Below are 12,713 nucleotides of genomic sequence, written 5' to 3' on the forward strand. Positions count from 1 at the left end.
CACTACAGCAACAGTTTCCTTGCTATTTTTATAACCAGTGCTTATGCAGTCTTGGTTTTCTATAGCTCTCATAGAGACTGCAGATAAAATGCAAATGTTTTACATGAAATTGCAACTTAGTGAAAACCACTCTGTCAGGAGCTGAGCTAATGACATCTGTGTAGCTTTCAGGTGATCTGCTAGAAAATGGAGCCTAAAATACACAGGGGCATGGATTTATATCATACTCCTTAGACAGTCTTCCTTAAATATCACTTCTTTCAGATGGAATTTTGTGAAGAGTTGGACAGTAATCAAGGCCCCAAGTTCTATCATATCTTCTATACTCTAGTCTGTGTTTCCAACTAAAGGCAGATCCATAGACTTTGGAAAACAGATGAAAGGATTGACTTCCTACCAGCTAGAAATTGGAGCCAAGTTAGAGCCATGTAACTTGTATTCTTGCTTCTATTAGAACATTGTCTTATTTAATCCTTATGCTAGCCCTGGGAGGGAAGGGGGCTGACCTAACATTTAGTTCTTTCTTAAGTATTGGCTATTGGCCTTTCCTTCCATGTGCAAGTGGGAGGCTGGCTCAGTGCTGAGGGACCGGGTGAAGGATTGCATTCCTCCCTTCTCTTCTCCATCATCTCTTGGGTCACACATGCTAGGCAGGAGTTGCCCTTTGCCTTATTTGTGTGACTGCTCATGATCTGGAAATGACTGCCGTCACTCCTAGATGACGTCACACCAACTCTGGGCTTCTGAGGAATGAAGCCCACATTACAAATCATGGGATTATAGTGACCAAGGACAGGTCCTAGCTGATAGGAGGTGATTCTTCCTGAAGGTGAAAAACAGCAGGGTGGGCATTCGACTACCTTCATGAAGTGCTCCTTGGTTTGTATCCTCCTTTTTGGTTAGAGGCAGGAAGAGTGAGGGGAATTTCAGCCACAGGAGAATGTGCATGTGTGTCATTTTATCCTCTTGTGACTTTTCCTCTTTGCAGCAGTGATCCCAGAAAACAGGAAAAACTGCTTTGATCACAATCAGTTTTTAATGTAAAGAAAAGCTGATGATGGTTTTTCATTGACATAGGGCAAATTCAGGATTTGGGGCCTGGGGATGAAGCTAACTGTCTGTGAAAGTGCAGGCAACCAGCTCCTTGGATGAGGTCCAAGTCCAAAAGCCTAGGGGTAAAGGTAAAAGAATGGCTTAATTTCAGTGGACACCTGTGGCATCTCAGATGTTGTACCTTCCATTGGCTTCTTAGCAACTACTCTACCATGTGGCAGCTGTGTTAGAGGGAGTACTATATCCGGAAAGAAGACACGTGCCAGTAGAATATCCATGCTGTGTCATAGGTGGCCACACAGACATTACTTTTTTTTTTGAGAAAGAGTCTTACTCTGTTGCCCAGGCTAAAGTGCAGTGGCACAGTCTCAGCTCACTGCAACCTTTGCCTCCTGGGTTCAAGCCATTCTCCTGCCTCAGCCTCCCAAGTAGCTGGGATTACAGGTGTGTGCCACCACACCCAGCTAAATTTTGTATTTTTAGTAGAGACAAGGTTTCACCATGTTGGCCAGGCTGGTCTCGAATTCCTGACCTCAGGTGATCCACCTGCCTCAGCCTCCATAAGTGCCGGGATTACAGGCGTGAGCCACCCACCTAGCCCTCTGTTTCTTCAGCTTCTCATTATCTCACCAATTCTAGAGAAATAGAGTTGCTGGTTGTGTAGACTAAACTTAGGCCACTGTGATGTCATTGCTTTTGTCTCCTTTGTCACCCCCCTTTTTTTGTTTGTTTTTTTGATACTGGGTCTTGCTCTGTTGCCAAGGCTGGAGTGTAGTGGCACAGTCACCGCTCACTGCAGCCTCGACTTCCTGGGCTCAAGTGATCCTCCTACCTCAGACTCCCAAGTAGCAGGGACCACAGGCATGCACCTCCATGTCCCTGCCTGGCTAATTTTATTTTGTTTTGGTAGAGATGGGGTCTCCCTGTGTTGTCCAGGCTATTGTTCACCTTCTTTATCATAGTTCAATCCTGAGGGTGTTTCCTTGGCCTTCTGAATGTGTATGAGGGATGGGATCTGAAAAGTCTCCTCCTCTGGGGGCTGATCTTATGACAGACTTTATGAAGTTCTACCCAATAATATTTCCTTCGCTCACACTACACCAAGGTCCTATGGCAGGTTCAGAATCTGTGAAGTGAGAAATGTATTAAAATTTTACATGGAATTTGAGAACTGTGTAGTTCTGTCTGTACTCTCTGCCCTTCAGTCACAAACAGCTCCCCAGCTGACCTCCTCCCTCTTGCCTTCTTTGTTCTTGTTGCTGAAAATGCCCAACCTGGATGAAAACCTATAAGCCTTGCTCTTCCTCCCGGCTCTTTGTTTCGGTAGAGCTTTTGTTATACTTCTGTCTATGATATCTCCCTCTTTTTCTGCTTACCTTTTCCCTTACTTCAAGTAAAACTCATCTGCTATTACCAGATAGTCCTTATTTTCTTTTTGTGTAAAATTAACTAACTTTATTGATTTTTCTAATAAAAGAAATACAGGCTCATTGAGGAATATTTGGACAATAACAAAAAATATTAGGAAGAAAGTAAAAGTCACATAATCCCCTATAGCATAATTACTGTTAACTTTTGGTGTATCTTGTCCTTTGGGATCTTCTTCATATGTGTTGACATATATTGCTTTTTCCCCCAAAGTTCCATCATTTTGCACTTATATTTTGTAACCTACTTTTCTGACTAATATTACTTGGATGTATTCCACAGACAGTACATATAGAGCTATTCTATAATGTTTAATGCCACATAGAATTATATTGTATGGATGAATTGTTATTTAGTTAACCTGACAATGGACTTTTGGATTGTTTCTGTTATTAAAAGCTATGTGGGTCAAAGCAGTAGGATAGCTTGAGGCTAGGAGTTTGAGACCAGCCTGGGCAACATAGCGAGATGGTATTTCTAGAAAAAAGTAAAAAATTAGCTGCTCTGGTGCTACATGCCTGTAGTCCCAGCTTTTCAGGAGGCTGAGGTGGGAGGATCACTTGAACCCAGGAGTTAGAGGCTACGTTGAGCTGTGATTGTGCCACTGCACTCCAATCTGGGCAATGGAGCAAGACCCCATCTCTTTTTTTTAAAAAAAGAAGGTATGTGGTAGAAAATATCTACATATCTGTATAACTGTGCCTACTTGTATAACTTCAGGATAGTTATTTCTAGAAGTTTCCAAAAATGGAATCACTGGTTCAAAAGGTATGTAATATACTTAAATTACTTAACAACATCTTTGTTGTTGTTGTTGTTTTTGTTTTTTTTTTGAGACAGAGTCTCGCACTGTCGCCCAGGCTGGAGTGCAGTGGCGTGATCTCCGCTCACTGCAAACTCCAACTCCCGGGTTCATGCCGTTCTTCTGCCTCAGCCTCCCGAGTAGCTGGGACTACAGGTGCCCGCCACCACACCTGTCTAATTTTTTTGTATTTTTAGTAGAGAAGGGGTTTCACTGTGTTAGCCAGGATGATCTCGATCTCCTGACCTCATGATCTGCCTGCTTCGGCCTCCCTAAGTGCTGGGATTACAGGCGTGAGCCACTGCACCTGGTCAACAATATCTTTTAAAAGTTGGAAAAGTATGTGGAAAAGTAAAAGGTTAATATAACAAAAATCTATGTACCCATCATCGAAATTTCACAAATATTAACACTGTACCATATTGGCTTCAGATCTGTTACTTAAATTTTTTAAAAATTTGACAAATATGTACTCATGCTTGGAGGCTGCGGAAAAAATATTGGACAAATATGACTAAAGCTTTATGCAGTCCTTTCCTCCTCCTGATACTGATAAAAGCCTCGTTACTGTGCCTATCTTATCCTTTTACATACATGTGTCCATAAATAATGTATCGTATTATGTTTTAAAATTTTATACACATGGTACTATTCTTGCAGGCAACCTTTTGCAGGTTGATTTTTTTCATTCAAGGTCATTTTTAAAAAGTTTTCACGTATAAAATCATTCGGTTTAACTGGTGTACAATGCACCATTATATGGCAGTGAGAAATGGTTAAAGTCTTTCTAATTTTTGTAATTTTTCTAATTCTAGATTGCGCTCTATTAGTAGTTGTATGTGTTTACCACCAATGTATATAAATGTTCATTTCCCCTTATTTTTGCTAACACTTGGAGATACCATGCTTCTCAGTATTTTCCAGAATTTTCATTTTCCCAGTTTATCAAAGAGATTGAGCAATATTTTATTTTCTTTGAATTCTCTGTTTATGTGGTTTACTTATTTTTCAGTTGGGTTTTTGTCTTTTTCCTTTAGGAGTTCTTAATATATTCTGATTTTTAATCCCTTGTCAGTTATGTGCTTTGTAATTATTTTCATCCTGTCTGTGGCTTATCTTTTAACTTTGTATGGGTTATCCTTGTGAGGATATGTGTGTGTGTGTATTCCTAAATTGTTTTCCAGAAAAATTGTACTGGTTTACAGAACACCCAACAGTATATGAGAGTGCCTAGCTTGCTACACCCTGCCTGACTCTGGGAATAGTTTTATCATCTTGCCCAGTGTGATAGACAAAAAGTGGTATTGCCCCTTCTTCGGTGCCTTTTCCTAGAACATTTCTACCTCTTTGTTATAGCCAAAAACTGGCTTTTCCCTGAAGATCTTACTTTCCTTGTGACCCTCTCCAGTGAAGCCACCTCACCTCCTCCCAACTCTCGCTCTGAACTCCCGACATTGCTTCCAAGCGCTGTCTGGCAGGCTTTCCCATGAGAAGTTAGTCCCTCCTCTGCTCACTCTTGGTGCCCTTACCTGCCTATTGACTTCAAGCTAACTGTTAACAACCTTCTTCATATGTTCTCTTTTTGGCATAATCAGGATTTGAGGATTCATACTGAGAATCCCTCAATGCTCTGGCCTCACAGTCCCTCCGTCCTTCCAACTCTAAGGACTTCGTCTTCATTCCTCTTCGGGTACCTTTGGCTTTATCACTTGGAGCAGTTTCACTTTTAGGATCCTGAACTCGGAGGTTCCCTTCCCTTCCCGAGTCTCCTGTCTGTTTCCACCTCCCACTCCTTCACTGTCCCCTCCCAAGAGCTGGCTCTCCAGCTTTTCTCTGCCTGTGTAGCCTCTTAGCCACCCTGGCCACTGCCTACTGATTTTTCTGTTCAGCCTGAACCCCAGAGGTGGGAATTCTCATCCTGCACTTGCTGCTTACCTCAGTTCTCTCTCTCCCTTGTCCCTCCTGTGATCCTCAGCCCTCGTGGACCACTTGAGCAGATTTTTCTGCCATAGCCCCTAGACCTCTGAGTACTGCTTCATCTTTCAGAAGCATAATCTCTGACCCATCATTCTTTTCTCAGAAAACTTCTGTGATTCCCCAGAGAAAAACTAAGATCCCTAATTTGGCTCTCAAAGGCCTCTTAGAGGTGACATGTCTCTGTCTTTCCAACTCTCTTTCTCGCTGGTCTACTTTGAATTAAACTCCCATCAGACCGACAAACACTTTGTTGTCCTTCATACGTCTTCTGCTTTCCTGCCTCCAAGTCCTTGTGCATGCAGTTCCATCTGTCTGGGAATACCCCTGTATTCCTTTGCCATTTGATCTTCTAGGCCTAGCACAAGGGCCACCCTCTCTGTAAAGTGTTCTTGATCCTTTATTTGGAAGTAGTCTCCTTCTACCTAAGCTTCAACATTATATCTCTCTAATGGCATCTCTCTAGTGGCACTTAATTTCATCTTTCTAATGGCACTTAAAATAGTCTGCCTGGTATTTATGAGGTTCGTATGTCTATTGTATTCACCGTACAGAATGGAAGCTCCTTGAGGATGGACCCATATCTCATGCATTTAGTGTCCCAAACAGTGCTAAGCATATTGGCTTATGCATGGTTGGTGTTCGGTGTGTATTAGCTGAATGAATGCATGACTGTAAGTATGAATGGAAGGAGGAGAGATGGCTTCCAGGAACCATACTTAGAATTTCATACTGCCCCCTTCTCCTTCTCTAGCGAGAAAAGAATCAGACTCACAGCTTGACCCAGGCCAACAGAGGAATAGTTCAAGCTCCTGGCCCACATTGCACCTGGGGAGCCTGAAGCTTGTCCTACTGTGGGAGCAGGAGGCTTGAGTACCAGGAATTTCAATGGGACGTTTTTGGGTTTAGGGCGTTAGGCTGGCTGCATTCCATGCCGTGCAGGAGAGAGGATTTTGGAGTAGCACAGAAAAAGGAAACCCTGGCTGGGCATGGTGGCTCACGCCTGTAATCCCAGCGCTTTGGGAGGCTGAGGCGGGCGGATCACCGGAGGTCAGGAGTTCGAGACCAGCCTGACCAACATGGAGAAACCCCGCCTCTACTGAAAATACAAAATATTAGCCGGATGTGGTGGTGCATGCCTGTAATCCCAGCTACTCAGGAGGCTGAGGCAGGAAAATCACTTGAACCCGGGAGGTAGAGGTTGCAGTGAGCTGAGATTGCACCATTGTACTGAAGCCTGGGCAATAAGAATGAAACTCCGTCTCAAAAAAAAAAAAAGAAAAAGGGAAGAAGAAGGAAACCCTGAACATGCTCTTGGCAGAGATAGGAGCAAAGGAGCTGGAGAGCATGGTAACCCAGAGGGGAGTGTTTCATTTTTACCAAGTCACGCCACTTTCCTTCCTCCATTCCTACTAGGGCTGAGCCTCAGTTGAATGTGAGAAAAACACTATGGGTGTGATATTTGCCACTCTCTCTGCCTTGGGACCTTGAGTCATAGTGTAACTCTTCATCTCAAACAGTCTTGTGTCTCATTCTGTCCAACTACTGTTTGTTCTTTACAGCCTGGCTCACATTTCCTCTCCTACAGAAGCCCTGATCAGAGCTGCTCTGTCCCCTTCACCACCCCATTGTCCTGTCTTTCTAGTTTGTGTCCCACACTTGCATTGTTTGCTGTTGTGTCTCATCGCCCTACATTTGTCTGTGAGCTCCTCACATGCAGGAATCACATCTCATGTTTTGTTCTCTCAGCTGAAACAAAGTGGTGATCAATAATTACTGTCAATGTTATTAGGGAGCCTGCTATTGGAACTTGGAAGATTATCAGTAGCAGAAAAACTGAAGTGGAAATGGAAGGATGTGAAAGTAAAACTTAGTCTGGGCTAGTTCTCCAGAATCTGAGTCTGGGGAGGCACTTCCCTTTCATCTTTACCATGGGTTTCTCGAATTCTGGCTTCTGAAGCTCTGCGTTTCAACAGAAATCAGCATTTAGGCAGGTGAGAGAATCAGGTGTTCAGGGTGTGCCCTCCAGTGAAGAAGAGAGAGAGGTGATGGCCGGCACCCCATGCAGCAGTGACTAATGTGGGGTAAACTGGCACCATGCCTCCCGGCCCCTGGGTACGTGGGAGCTGTAGGCACACATGGTAGATTGGAGCTGGAAGAATCATTTACCAGCCCTTCCCTGAGCTGGAAACAGGCGGGGAGCAGCAAGCCAATTGGCAGACTTGCCTTTTCTGCCTAAAGTACTTTGTTTCTGTTGCTAACAACAGACATGGGGAGTATAAATAAAACACAGACACACAGGCACATAGACACATATGTGGAGACTGAATATTTGAGCTGTCAGGGGCAGGGGGGAGGGTGGATGTGGACGGGGACTGAAAATGTGTGGCTAAGCCTCTCAAGATAATGTGCCCTAGGTGTTCTCTCCAGCCTTGGAGATGGGTGTAGTGTAAGGGGTGGTTGTGTGGGAGGCCCCTCTGAAGGCAGTCAAGTAGGAAGTGATACTGTGTGGATGCCACAGGCTTCAAAGACTAGGTGCTCGTTATGGCTGGATGCAGTCCTCATCAGGCAGACTCTTCCGAGCTAGTTGCTGGTGATCCAAGGGCCAATGGCAACTTCTTTCCTTGTATTCTGCCCTTTGTTTAAGGCTTGACTCATTGATCCCCGTTAGTGCTCACATGTGGTGTACTGGTCAGCAGCTGTTGTGGCCTTTCTGGCTGACCTGACCTGTACAAGCCAGCGTGCCTAAATATGTGACTGTTGTTTGGGGTAAGCTCCTAAAGGATGTGAGCTCCTTTAGTCGAGACTGAGACCCGTTCAGCCTCTCTGGAAAAGACGGTCTTAGTAGGAGGCTGAATAGTTCATGCTATAAAAAGCAACAGCTAAGTCACATGTGAGATAAGCTTATTCAGAGACTTGAGTTTCAGGTAGATTACAGGGAGGATGGATGATGAGGAAGACTGTGAGTCTCTACTGCTGGAATTAGAAGTAGGGATGGGTTAGGTGTTCTCTCTTTTTTTCCCCTGGATTGGACATTATATTCCCTGGTATCTAAGATTACATCAAGAGAGCCTCTCCTGGTTCTGGGAAAAATAGTAAGTGTATTGATGGGAATTTTAGAGCACTCCCAACGTGCGTAGCTTTGAGCACTTGATTCACAGATTCTCTGACATTTGGGATGATCATCTGATGGTGTGGGCATTTGGAGTAGCTCTTAGCTGGTCTCTCTTTTCCATCTTACTGCTTTCTTGGACCATGTGTGACAGGCCTAAGGAATGTCCAACAGGAAGTACCCTTGATCCGTATGAATACCATGTCAGTAATAGTTCCAATCTTCTGGAAACAGTGAGACGCCACTCCAGTCTGAGGATGAGACATGAAAAATATGTGGGCCTTTTCCCCAGTCGTTGATATAGCAGCATTTGTCTCCCCTGAGCAGGGGGAAATGAATTAGGATTACTCTCTGGGTTGAGCTTACAAATCTATCTTAGGATCTTGTTTTTACTCAGGTAGCCCTCTTGGCTATCCAAGGTGGGGTGCCTGGGGGTTGGTGGCACACTGGAAGCTCACAGCAGCTGCTTCTCTCCAGGCACTGTAACTCACTAGCAGTTTAGGATTAGAGGCATGTATCACATGTGAGGCATGTATCACATGGCATTTGTTACTACAGGAGTTAAAGGACCAAAGTAAACTTAAATGGGTTGCCTATTCTTATAATTTAGATGGTATGCAAGATTATACCTAGAGTAGTAGCAAGCCCATCCACTCTCTCATAAGCTTTCTTAAATAAGAGAGGGAAGGGTGGAGTTACTCCTGTGGTCTGAGAATTGCAGATTACCCTTTTTCCCTGGAGAGGCCTAAGGGTTGGCTCCCATGTGACCCCCATCATCTCTGTAGTCAAGTGGCATCAGGTCTAGGAACCCCTAAGGAGATATTGTCTCTCTGTTCCCTGGCTTAGAGCAGGGATGTGAGTTTTGTGCCTGGCCCTAAGGAGAGGTAGTTGACCATGGCTGTTATTGAGTGAGGCTGGACCCAGCCTAGCTGATAAAATTCTAAAGCAAGATGGGGCAGTCCAAGGTGGTCACAGAGAATGAAGGTTCTTAGAATAGAAATATATTCTAAGCCACTAGGCCCTGGTGGCTTCTTTGAAAGACTGGAGTCTTGAGAGGTAAGAAGACCCCATCTAGCTGGGTTTCATGTGCTGCCCTCACCTTACCTCTGCAAGTGTCACAGCCGGCTGCCTGTGATGTCTGGTGGTTGACTCTGCTGCCTGCATGGTTCAGGTGAGCAGGGCAGTTCATGTTGAAGCCCCTCCCACCAGTCAGGAGCCTGTAGGACTGTGTTGTTTTCCTTCCTGTGTCCTCAGTGACTGGGCTAGTGTCTTGCACAAGGCAGGTGCTTGGTCATTGTTTGTGGATTGAATGGCTTCTCAGCCTGAGCTTCAGGGGACCTTGGCCTGGATCTGGGATGATACTAGGAATTGGATAAGCAGAGAGGAAGGAGAACACTCCAGGCTGCCAGTGATTTGAGCCCAGAAACATGGGGCAGAAATGGACATGTGGACATGTTTGGAGCAGAAGGTATCCTGCCTGGAGAGAGGTAGGGGTGTGTGTGTGTGTGTGTGTGTGTGTGTGTGTGTGTGTGTGTGTCTGTGTGCATGCGTGCATGTGCAAGTCTGTGTATCTCTGTGTGGGCAGGTCTGGGGAGGGTGGTAGGGCCAGGGCTGGCTGAAGAAGGAAGGAAGAATTGGAAAGTGAGATTGGTTGGAACTAATTAAGGGAACCTGTCTGGTGTGATTGGCAGTTAAGGAGCCCAGAAGAATGACATGATGATACTGACATTCCAGGATGCTTAGTCTGTCACTTATGAGCAGAGAGGACTGGAGGTAGAAGAATAAAGGGGAGCTTGTAATTCAGTAATACCGTTTAACATTTATTTGGTGCCTCCTATGGGCTGGCACTGCTCTGTGTATAACCAGAGACCATTGCAGTAAACTAGGTATGAAGTGATAAACTGGAGAAAAATTTCAAAGAAGACGACATCGTTTCTTCATATTTGGCTATATTTGGCTCTTATTTGGTTAAAGAAGAAATGGCTCCAAGGACGTCTTCCTCCTGGGTCCTGCTTCTGGCAGCTCGTCCTTGAGCATGGGACTGTTATCTGGTCTGGTTGGAGCTGCTGAGATTTTGCATACTCCCTGCCAGGAGCCGATGTCCTTGGGCCTCAGCTGGGGTGTGTCCCCAACCCAGCCATCTGGAAGGTCAGAGGAATTAGCCACTAGAATGTGCCCATTAGTGGCTTCGAGGGGTTACAACCTGTCAGTGGAATCTGAAGCCCGGAAACTGCCTCTCTCCCAGGGCTTTTCAGAATTGGAACAGCCTGACTGTTCTAGCGCTGACTGCTCCCTTATTTGGACAGTAAATTTTCAGGGTGAGATTGGACTTCTCCTTTGTCTTGGGAGAGTTTTTTTTTTTTTTAAGTATCTGACATTCTTGTCAGTGATTTTCAAGGAGATAACACGATGTCACAGCTATACCTTTCTTCACCTGATTTCTTTCCTTGGTCTCTAGTCCATCCACTTATAAGACCCAGATGGGGGCCAGGCATGGTGGCTTATGTCTGTAATCCCAGCACTTTGGGAGGTCAAGGTGGGCGGATCACTTGAGGTCAGGAGTTCGAAACCACCCTGGCCAACACGGTGAAACCCCGTCTCTATTGAAAATACAAAAATTAGCCAGGCATGTTGATGGGCCCCTGTAATCCCGGCTACTCAGGAGGCTGAGGCAGGAGAATCGCATGAACCTGGGAGGTGGAAGTTGCAGTGAGCCAAGATCGCGCCATTACACTGCAGCCTAGGCAACAGAATGAGACTCTGTCTCAAAAAAAAGTGAAAATTTTAAAAAAATGAAAAAAAAAAAAAGACCTAGATGGGGTTCCTAGACTGCCCACTCAGCTCAGTCTCCCCAGAGAAACAAGTAACACCATCATGTAGAAAAGAGGCAAGGTGGCTGAGGCTCTGGGGTTGGGCTTCAGGGCCTGGGGGCAACTTCCTGCCCAGCCTTGAGACATATGTCTTGGTTTTGGGGAACTTGCTGTGCCCCTTGACTTGTGGATTTGTAGTTTATCAGCCCAGCTTCATGTGGGGCCAGGATGGGGAGCAGGGCACAGCCAGGAGTTGGGGTGGTAGTGATGAGATGGTGGATGGTAGTGGTGCTACCGAAGGGGAAGAATCTTCTGTGACGATTTTGAGATTTCCTCTCTGTCGGAATCCCAACTCTGTCAGCTTCTGGCATTCCTTCTGATGGATACCTGTAACCCTTAGGAAAGTCATTCAGCTAATGGCAGTGACATTGGATTCTAAGGAAAGCAGAAAGGAGAACATGTTTCTGTCAACAAAGGTGTGCTTTCACTAGTCAGAACTTGCTGTCAGACAGCCTTCAGCCCTTCAGGTGATTACTGTGCTTTGGGATTACAGTGTCCTGCTGTTTCTGGAACAGGCTGCTAGTCATAAAGACAGGTAGGGCTGAAGGGTAGAGGTAGGGTCCCCAGCTGTAGTTGTCAAGAACCCATCGTGAAGGCTGACTGAGCAGAGAAACTGCTGCTGCCCAGAAAGAAAGCACTTTTAGCAGTGGTAAGTCCTTTGCATGCTCTATCTTACTTAATTTGCACAATAGCACTTCACGGTTGGAACTGTTGTCTCCATTTTACAGATGAGGAAACTGAAGCTTAGAAAGGGTAGGTAATGCATCCAAAGCTTCACAGCTGGTAGAGGCAGAGTTTCATACCCAAATATCATGCTTTTCCCATTGTTTCTTACAGAGGAAACCATGATAAGCCATTATTTTTCATAAATGTTACATTTTAGAATAGTTTCAGATTTACAGAACAGTTGCAAAGATAGTACAGAGAGTTCCCATAGATCCTGCAAGCCATTAAGTTTTTTTTTTTTTTTTCTTCTCCTTTTCTGGTCCATTTTATGAGAATTCATTGGGGGTGGGGAACAGATTTGGAACGAGGACTTTTTTTCCAGAGATTCCAACTTGGTGATTTTTTTTCAGCAGGATCATTTGAGCGTCCATCAGACTGTATTATTTCTTCCCCAGTTCTGCTCCGCCTCAGCTCTGCTGGACTGGGCTGGGCCTGGCTTTGACATCTAGTTTCAGAATCAAATGCCCCACTTTCTGACTCTCTCTCAGTAGGGTCAGATGGTAATTGGGTTTCAGAGAGTTAGGAAGGCAGGTAGGTGTGGGGAGGATCTTTAGCAGCTGGAGTTCTGGATACTCTTCTGTCTCCGATGGGGCTATGACAGGGGAGTGTTAATATTTTCAGTTAATGTTTGATGGCATGGAGCCAGAGCCCTCCCGAGGGCCAGAGGCGATGTCTCTGCGGCTAGGCCTGTTTGCTTGGATGCCCTCTTGAGTCTGTCCTTGTATGGTGCCAGAGTGGCTCATGATGG

At 45.2% G+C, this 12,713-nt stretch overlaps 1 protein-coding gene across 2 annotated transcripts in view; it reads left to right on the plus strand.

The window, feature by feature from the left end:
* The window catches only part of DENND2B (DENN domain containing 2B), a 116,413-nt gene that overhangs the window by 24,740 nt on the left and 78,960 nt on the right, over window positions 1-12,713 (plus strand). The window contains exon 1 of one of the 2 annotated variants that reach the window (XM_023189898.2): window positions 7,196-7,251. The exons of the other annotated variant lie outside the window; for it this stretch is intronic. The gene's annotated coding sequence lies outside the window, so the exon portion shown is untranslated. Of the gene's footprint in view, window positions 1-7,195; window positions 7,252-12,713 lie in introns of those variants that run through there. 2 annotated transcript variants of the gene reach the window in all.

This window comes from Piliocolobus tephrosceles, chromosome 13 (assembly GCF_002776525.5).
Source record: "Piliocolobus tephrosceles isolate RC106 chromosome 13, ASM277652v3, whole genome shotgun sequence".
NCBI classification, from domain to species: domain Eukaryota; kingdom Metazoa; phylum Chordata; class Mammalia; order Primates; family Cercopithecidae; genus Piliocolobus; species Piliocolobus tephrosceles.